The 9,177-nt window shown below is 41.3% G+C and overlaps 1 non-coding gene across 1 annotated transcript; it reads right to left on the bottom strand.

Moving 5' to 3' along the window:
* Window positions 1-8,803: 8,803 nt before the first annotated feature.
* On the bottom strand, window positions 8,804-8,875 carry Trnac-gca. The gene has a single exon. It is a non-coding gene; the product is annotated as a tRNA-Cys (tRNA).
* Between the last annotated feature and the right edge of the window lie 302 nt (window positions 8,876-9,177).

Below are 9,177 nucleotides of genomic sequence, written 5' to 3' on the forward strand. Positions count from 1 at the left end.
GCATCAACGATTGCATTTACTCAATGAGTAAATGAATGAAAGATGAAGAATTTTTTTACTCACTTTTATTTTGGAGAATGCCGTTTGGAATTTTTCCTGTTGCGGCATTCCTCCGAAATACAGGTGTCTTCTCATAGCTGAAAATATAAGCGTTTAAGTGAAGAATTGATTCATGAGGAGCATGTTTCTTTATGACGACAGAAGCCCTTCATCCATTCTTCATCCTTCATCCACTCCATCCATTTGATCCTCATCCTTCTTGTATAGCACCACATATTGTAAGCCTCCGAATATTTCCGCTGCTGTCATTTTGCATGCCTCACATCAGTAGAGAAGCGTACCCCAAATGTAAGTTCTGATAAATTGTTTCTTTTCTTCCATTCTTAAATGTCTCGCAGTAAGTAGATCTTCCATTTGGCGGAATGCTCTCTTCGTCTGATGGGCTATTCCTCTCTTGCTTCTCCCATCGATAGTTATACTGCTTCCCAATTAACATCATTCACCTCTCCCAGTTTTTGGATTGCTATTTTCATGTTAATTCTGACTTCTTCTCTTCTTTTGCATGCTAATATCTGAGTATTGTTGTCGTTTATTTTTATTTAATGTCTACAAGGGCGTACCCAGGATCAAAACTAGGGGGGGGGGAAGGAAGCCATGGTTGTTTAAGTTGCAGGTAAGATCTAAGCATGGAAAAGGTGAATGGAATCAACATTTTAAGAAAACTATAATAGCTCTTTATTAGTTTCTAAAATTATTTGCTTGAAAAAATATTATTTTCCTTAAAGGCATTTGCGATTTTTGCTTCTAGCTGCCCCCTTGCCCCTCGCTGAGTACGCCCATGGATATCTACCCATTCATTCTTCTCATAAAGAAAGATCTGAGGTTTTCCCGGCGTAGTGTTGAATGATGTTGAAGTTGTTTCGGGTTTCTCACCGGGTGAGGTTCACCATCTCTGCCGACGTTTCGATGGAAGTTTTGTTTCGATAAAAAGCGGGAAAAGGCGGACCAACCACGAATCAATTGGCCCAAACTATATAAGTCGGATCACTGAACTCGAATACAAGCCCTGATGACGATGGACGACACGGCAATCAAAACGTTGGCAGAGATGGAGAACCTCACCCGGTGGGAAACCCGAAACAACTGCAACATCATTCTACTCATATTTAACAGAACCTCCATCAAAGCCTTCTCAAACTATTCTACAAAAGCTATGGAAAATCGTGGCAAGCCAATTTTTCGCCAAGGATATTCAATCCTGACGCCTTTTCTTCTATTTCATTAATGGCCTTCTGGATGTAAAAGTTGTAATAACCAGCGCTAGATTCAGAATATGAAAATCCCTAGGACAAGGCGTGCGGGGGGTGGGGGTAGGGGGTAATCTCCCAACAGTAGTGGAAATCTTCATCGAACAAAATTGCTTCGAAAAATCCGAACAAAATTGCTTCTTAATTTATTGCAAATTGGATACACAAGCGGGGACTACAGCCCTCCCAAACCACCCTCTGGATCCGCCACTGTAAATGACGGGTGACAAAGCACAGCCTTGTCTCACTCCTTCCCTAATTCTTGCGTCGTTTTAACGAACTGCAATTCGTGTCACTGGCGAAACTGTTTGTTTTCCCGGTGTATTGCACGGGCGGGTGGCTCTTTCCTCTTCGGGCTTTTTTTTTAATTCCACGGTGAGTCACTGGCGGCGTGCGTTTTTATAGAGCGCCCATCACGGCCCCGTGGCAACGTTCACTCCATGCTCTGAGCGTGCATCGCCCTCCATGGCCGTGCGCGTGATGTCCCTCTTTTATTATTACGACGGCAGCAACGCGATGTCGACTTCCTCCTCGCCATCCGCACACAAGGCGAAGGAACACGAGCCGAAGAGATGGGAGGGGCGGAGGAGGTTTATTCCACTTGTTGGAGCAAGATGGTGGTCGTATAATGCATGTGCTTTCTTGCGCTCCCTCCGTCTCCAATAGACAAAGGGGCTTTGCGGAGGGAGACAGTCGTCTGTTCGCCCGTGAGTCACCGCTGCACGAATCCTCCGCAGACAGTGAGACTATTTGCCAAGTTTAGCAGTAAGAATTCGCGACCGTCTCTCCATCGTTACAAGCTCCAAACATTTCAATTTCAACGACATCCAAATGGTCCGGCTACAGTGAAAAGAAGGTAATTTTAATGACGATTACAAAATAACTGTAGAGAGAGCAATAAAAAAGCTGTGCTCAACGTTCCATGAAAATTTCAAGGTCATGACTGAAGGTCGATGTAAGTAAAACGAAAATTGTGGTGTGCCGCGGGTTGAGCGGGAGAAATACCTCATCATTAGTTTTCTTATTTGATCCGAGGCAGTTTTTGGGTGAAATCCCGAAAATTCGACGTTAGTTTCAGTCACATGATCCCCGATTTACATCTACAAAATACCCTGCGAGCCACCTGTAGGGTGTTTGAGAGGGGGTGATAAATCACTGGCATGCGGAGTGTATACATAGGGGTGTAGTCTGCTCGAGTCACCAGTGCCCGAATCCTCTGAAGATATATGGCTACTGACAATCTTAGCAGTATAAACGTATGATTAATATCTACTACTACATAAATCTATAGTTTAACTCCAACTGCCTAATTTATAGATTTCGCAAAACGAACAAGGCGACTGACTTGGTAGCTTACTATTAGAGCCTAATCGTACTCTAAAAAAGCTACTAGTAGACGATTTCCAATAAGCAACCAACATGCAGAATAGTGCACCATATACTGTAGTATTAGGTAACAAAATTCTTCAGGGTATGAGCTTCAACACACTTTACGTCAGAATACGGTCGGAAAAGAATTATCGAAATGTAAAATAAATTTTTATTTTTAGGTTTATTTAATGTCCGTTACATCCCGTATGACGGCGTACTCAGTATAAGTAGCCCAACTTTTAATCACTTAGAAATATAATCCAGTCCTCTTCCGACTACATGGGACTCCACCTTCGTTTGAACTGCTGAATCATGTGTAATGACGGCTGTTTCTTTATAGGCGGGTACGTAGGGTGGATGTGGTTATCGTCACACATTCACTTGCTCATTTTCTCAAGTGCGTATGATTCTTCTCCGCCTTCCCAAGCACGCGTTGCGCAGTTCAACGCCCGCACTTGTCTCTTTCCGCCAGTGCTATCTCCCCTGAGCCGAGGGAGTGCGAAAGATAAGACAGGCGCTCGCAGTTAAGCACGTGGGTATTTTCCCCGAAGGCGCCAGGTCTTAGGCGAGGAATGTTGATGGCGGCGGGGAGAGATGAAGGTGGCTTTGTCTCCATGCGACTCTCTTTTGACACTCTTATTTGTGGAATCGCCCAAAACCTCACATCAGTACTCACTCAGGGTGGTGATGCGGAATTTAACGGATAGATTTTAGATGTTTATACAGCTTGCAAAAAGGACTATAACACTTGAATTGTTTTACCTTAGGATATCTTAACCCAATAGAGGATCAAGTATTCCAGAATTCCACCGTTGAATAAAAGAAATTTTATTTTATAATTAAAATAAACATCACTAAAATATTGAATTATGGTGCACATAGAAGGGCAGCCTTTATCACATAAATGCTTCTCAGCACGATAAATTCACGGAAGCAACCAAGATATTAGCGCAGCGGTGAATACAGGCATCCATTTGAGCGTGATGTAGTATCAAAATGTAACGTATGCCAACTGGAGACCAGGAAAAAAATAAAATAAACACGTCCGATATATCGGACGCTATGCACTAATGGGTTAACTCGGATTAGTTCAAATAGGCTCCGCTTGTGTGATTAATAACTCATTAAATATGTTAATACCAACTGCCTGCATGAATTTTTGGCATCTTGTAACTCATGCATGAATCACTTTCTACGCTTCTAACTTTTCATTTTTCTATCACCAACTACCTAGTAGTTTTATTTGCACGGTAGCTTACAATAAGGTACCTACCATTAAACTGGCGATAGTTTAGCTCTAGGATAGCTTGACGAAGACTAGGTAAATAGGCCTTTCATGTGTAGTTAATAACTTATTATATTTGTTAATAAAAACCGTATAAATGAATTTTTGGCATATTGTAACTCATGCATGAATCACTATCATTTTCCTAATATTAACTTGTGGTTTTATTTGCATGGTAACATGTTCGTGTTCTTCGCACTCTCTTAGTTTTTGGCCAAATACGGTCAATTAGTATTTTAGGCAAAAGAGAAGAATATTTCCAGAACACGAGAGAATTTACCATTTTATAAATTAATCTGGAAACAATGTGGTTAGCAATGAAATTAATACTGCGTTTTTACCCCTTAAGCTACATAGAAAGCTAAAATTCAATGCCGGTTAGCAACCAAAAAAGTCCATCCATGCGCTTTACTAAGCCAACCAGTCCACATATTCTAGGCTATAATGAAACACAAGGCCTCCTCTCCGTCAATATGGTGTTTCCAGAGCCAATTACCAATCAACTGCATAATGGGACAATCGTCAAATTGTTCTCATGGCTATATTGTATTCTTTCTACTAATCGCTGGCATCAATGCCGTGAATCATTACCAGACTGAAAAGGAATGGCAACCGTGTGACGGCGATCTGCGAAGAGAATTATAATAACGTCTTCGGAGTATATAATGAGCCAACTGCGACGGAGGAGTTATGGCAAATTGGAGTCATCATTACATTTTTCGGTTCTTCGGCGTTGGAGGAAGCCATCTGTGTTGAAGTGATAATATGTACAGCGGCAATGGCGACGGCAAACACAAGTGACGAGGTTGTTGTCTGACTGAGAAGTCGCCTTACTCATCAAACCCATTCCTATCTTCAATATAATAGCAGCCCCCCTCCCCCCCGCCTGCATTAAGAGGATTTCCAGACGCGAACCCCCTTCCCCTCTCCAACCCTCCGCACTTATGTGTGTTGACACAAGTGTCTCCCGCGAAGCGACTTGCTCGTCTTCAAAAGATGGCTCCAACGGCGTAGCATCGAAGCATCCCCACAAAAACCTTCCCTTTTTCTCCTATTCCTCCCCTTGGATTCCTAAAGCGTGCTGTGTGAAAGGTTGTCGGATGAACAAGTGGAAGACAAAAAGCTACGTAAACGATGTGTACAACTTCGCTTTCGTCAGGCCATGTCTTGAATACGTATCGAACATTTTAGATTCGGTGTAGAAAGATTAAATCTATGAAAAAAAATACAATACAAAGAAAGGATTCGTCAAAACTACTACGAGTGAACAGGGAGAGTTTACACAGCTTGTACGTGAATTAGTCGATGGATCCGCCGATGTATTTAGAGACTACGTGTATGGATTTTATATCTGGTGCTATTATGCATAGATATCTTTGACAACGACACGGAGAACATCCTATTAGATACCACGACGTATTCCCCAGGTCTAGCAGAAACGATAGATTAAGTGTAATATTTTGTTGAACGAATAAGTTTAGAAATTCGTTTTTTCCCCGAAAAATAAAGAGCTTAAGTAAATGCTAGTTGGAACTTCGTTTGCGCATTTTCTATTATTTTGTCAGCGGTTTGTGTCCTAGCACCACTGCCACACGCGCATTGAGGCGGCTCTTGCCGGGTAGTATTCAGATGAAGATGAAAGGCGTCAGATATATAAAAACAAGCTATCAGCTATCTTTCCGCGAGCATCCTCTTGTAAGCCCTATATGCTGACAGAAATGATATGATAAGAGAGATGGTGATACCGAAGAATGATGAAGATAAAATGGATTGACCGTGTAAGTAACGAGGAAGTGCTAAGAGGAGTGGGAGAATAGAGAAGCCTCCAAAAAACCTGAAGCAGAAAACGGGACAACTTGATGGCCTGATGAAGACAATCGTAGAAGGACATGTGGAAGGAAGGATGAGCAAGGGACGGCCCCGAATGAGTTGCATAGGGCAGGTTATAAAGGATGTAAAAGAGAATAAATGCGTCGCTATGAAAAGGCCAGCGGATAGAATAGAGGAATGGAGAGCTGCGTCAGACGAATCTTACGATTGTTGACTAATGATGATTTTTCCGAGCGGATGGGTAAAGGAAATTATTTAGTTTTCTCTCGTGCAAATAGGACCTGAATAGATGCTAGGCGGAATCTAGTATTAGTCAATCCGCTCCAATGCGCACCGATAATTTTTTTGTAGATGCTGGTGTCCTAACACCACTCTCTTCACACCTAATTAGGCGGAAGGCTAGGCGGTATGCAGATCAAGTTCCTATTTCTTCAGCTCGTATCCGCATCAACACTCATCAATTCATGCTGTTGCATACCAAAGATTGGTATTCCTCATCCCATTATTTATCCCTATGTTAAGCTCCATGAGGTTATTCACGATAGGAAGATAAAAAAATAGACTATAGAATAGAGATTTAAGGTGTCATTCTTCTCAAGGACTTTCAGGGACAGTATCTGATTTGCATCAATTTTAATTAATCGATGCACTGGCTACGTTGACCAAATGCGTGTATTTTTTCTTCTTTTTCTTCCCTTTTCTGGCTGGGGTTTATTGGTCCCTGTTTTCCTTTTTAGGCAGCTAACTAGTTTTATGCAGCTGCATGGATATTTATCCACTTACTAATTTTATAAATTTTGCATTGTTGGTGTCAACTTGCTTATAGCAATGCATCATCGGTGGGAGCTCACGCCACCTGCTGGCATCTGCATGTGTTATGGCCTTTTTATCATTGAGTACGAAGACGTAGCGTATTGCATACTGCATATTGGTGTATGCTCACCCACTGCCTAAAACCTTTCAGGTGGCTCGCAGGGTATTACGAAGATGTATATTTGCTTCCAGCACCAGTTCTTGAAGCTTCTATTATTTCTAATCAGTGGTCCCAATAGTCCGTGTTGCAGATCTCTACAGTGTTTTGGCAATACATGAATCCTGGAACTGCCACTAAGCCAAATGCATGGGAAACCCTTTTTTTCGAGTTTGGAAGTTCAGTATAAAGAAAAAAAAACATTCCTGTAATCCTGGGTGGCTTCCTAAATTCCTCTCTCTTGTTTAATCCGCCATTTATTCACTTTTCCACATGGTCATAATATAATGTGTATTATTGAAGTGTCGGAATATCTTTTAATAGTTAAGTACATAATTGAGGCGACATATTGTTCTCTAGAAACTCCATATATTTCTCTCGTGTGGATGTTTCATGTTGATGGTTCTATTAATTGCGTATTGATAATTTTTCAATATCTACTTAAAGTATTTTAATTGACGAATATTTTTCTTTTAATTTAGGGCCGTTAGATTCCTGTGTGCAATGGAGTGGAAACAATCCCCGCAAGATACGACAGAGGGGCATTGAAAACAACGTAACGAGGTAAGATTGGCACATCATGATTCATACTGCGTAATAGTAAGCCTTCGTGCGATGAAAAACTCTCAGGGTCGATTTGGTGAGCGGTTGAATTGATTTTTCCGAGCGTTGTTCGCGGTATTACAATCGCCCTAAAACTCATTTCGATTGTGAAAAAGGAAGTTCCAATAAGCCAAGCGGTGAAAGCGGTGCTGTGGCGAGAAAATTTCAAAACAGGCTGAGTCATCTCCTTTTTATTATTTCACACATTTCATGCATAGATATATACGTGCCTTTCAGTGACGATGGACAAAAGAATAACGTGGAGCGATGTGTGCGCACGCTCAGTCGCATTCCACAGACATCGCTAACCACATATAATAGTGAAATATGATTTGTTGCTTTCCCGGCGAATAATGTGGGTAAACTCTTCTCGGGATTCCCACCGGGTTAATTTTTCCAAAATGGCCAAATGCCAATGGCCATTATGGCTCCAAAGAAACATGGCCCTAGATACTGGCTATACCGTTTCCTTTTCTTGTTGCACTACAAACTATGCCTTGTCCACTGTAGTAGAAAGTCATTCAAAAAGCTTATTGAACGCATATTAAATATGTATTGCAATAATATTATGCACGTTGAACTCGAGGTTTTACATGTTTTGATAAGTAAAAAATGCATTTTTTAATAGGACTCGTACAACAAACACTTATAATAAAATGAAAAGGAATTAATTTAGAATTTATGGATTATAAATAAATGGATTACAGGAACTTCGGGCTTGAATCCTCATCAAGCCAAATAATTTTCACGAAGGGTTTGTTCCTTTCTGTATTTAAGAACATTTCGTAATAATCATCCTCTACCTCCTTGCTGCGGCTAGAAAGTTCTCCATGAATGTCTTTGACCCCGTTAAAAATATTTAATAGAACTTTCGAAAAAAACTTTAAAATATTAAGAAGAACTAATTTCGTGGTCAAGCAGTGGTTGCGATTCTAGTTATTGTTATAAAATCATTCCGCGAAAAAGATATCTTGATAATGATCTTGCCTTAGATAATAACACCCAGCAGTTTTTAATTTTATTCATACAAGTAATAATACAGTTGTATCGCACTGAAGTTAAGCCTCCACCTCAAAGAGTCCCATTTATGCCAGAGGACTAACGTTTACTGGAGGACTGATGTATTCAACGACTAACGAGAAAAAAAGTAGTAAGCTCGTATCTTAGACCTCGTTTTTGCACTTTCTCACTTAATTTGCACGGTTAATAATTTTTTTTTCGCCTCACCCATTATTGCACTAACGCTTCCCCCTGACGTGGGAAAACGACTTACCCCGAGTGCAACGTGAAAACATTTTAGTTTTCAAATGATCCTTAGTTGGACCCTTTGAGACGACACGTTAAATTTCTATTCGGAAAAATATGTTGAGGCGATATTGTAGGGATGAAATGCTAGATAACTAGCTGAACTGAATTCCCGGGAGGCACAAAAAAAATAGGGGGCACCCGGGTTTGAACCGGGGACCTCTCGATCTGCAGTCGAATGCTCTACCACTGAGCTATACCCCCTCACTGCTTCATTTAGCGATTTATTAGATATGATTTCTCGCCATCAAATTTTCGTCATTTTACCCATTTGGCATCACAAGTTGTCGACACATATCCGACACCGGTTCGCCGGGCAGTTCTTCGTTCAATGACCGACTCAAACCGTTGACAAAATCAAGCTTCCTTTCCGACCGTAAATTTTTTGTCTCGCCAGTCGGAAAATACCCCTCCGCGCCTCCTCGACCAAGTTTGGGAACGGCACTTGCCAGTGTTTTGTTTCGAATAGTAAAGGGAGTAAAGGCGGCCCCAGGGTAAACGCACGG

The sequence above is a fragment of the Ischnura elegans genome, chromosome 2 (assembly GCF_921293095.1).
Source record: "Ischnura elegans chromosome 2, ioIscEleg1.1, whole genome shotgun sequence".
NCBI classification, from domain to species: Eukaryota; Metazoa; Arthropoda; class Insecta; order Odonata; family Coenagrionidae; genus Ischnura; species Ischnura elegans.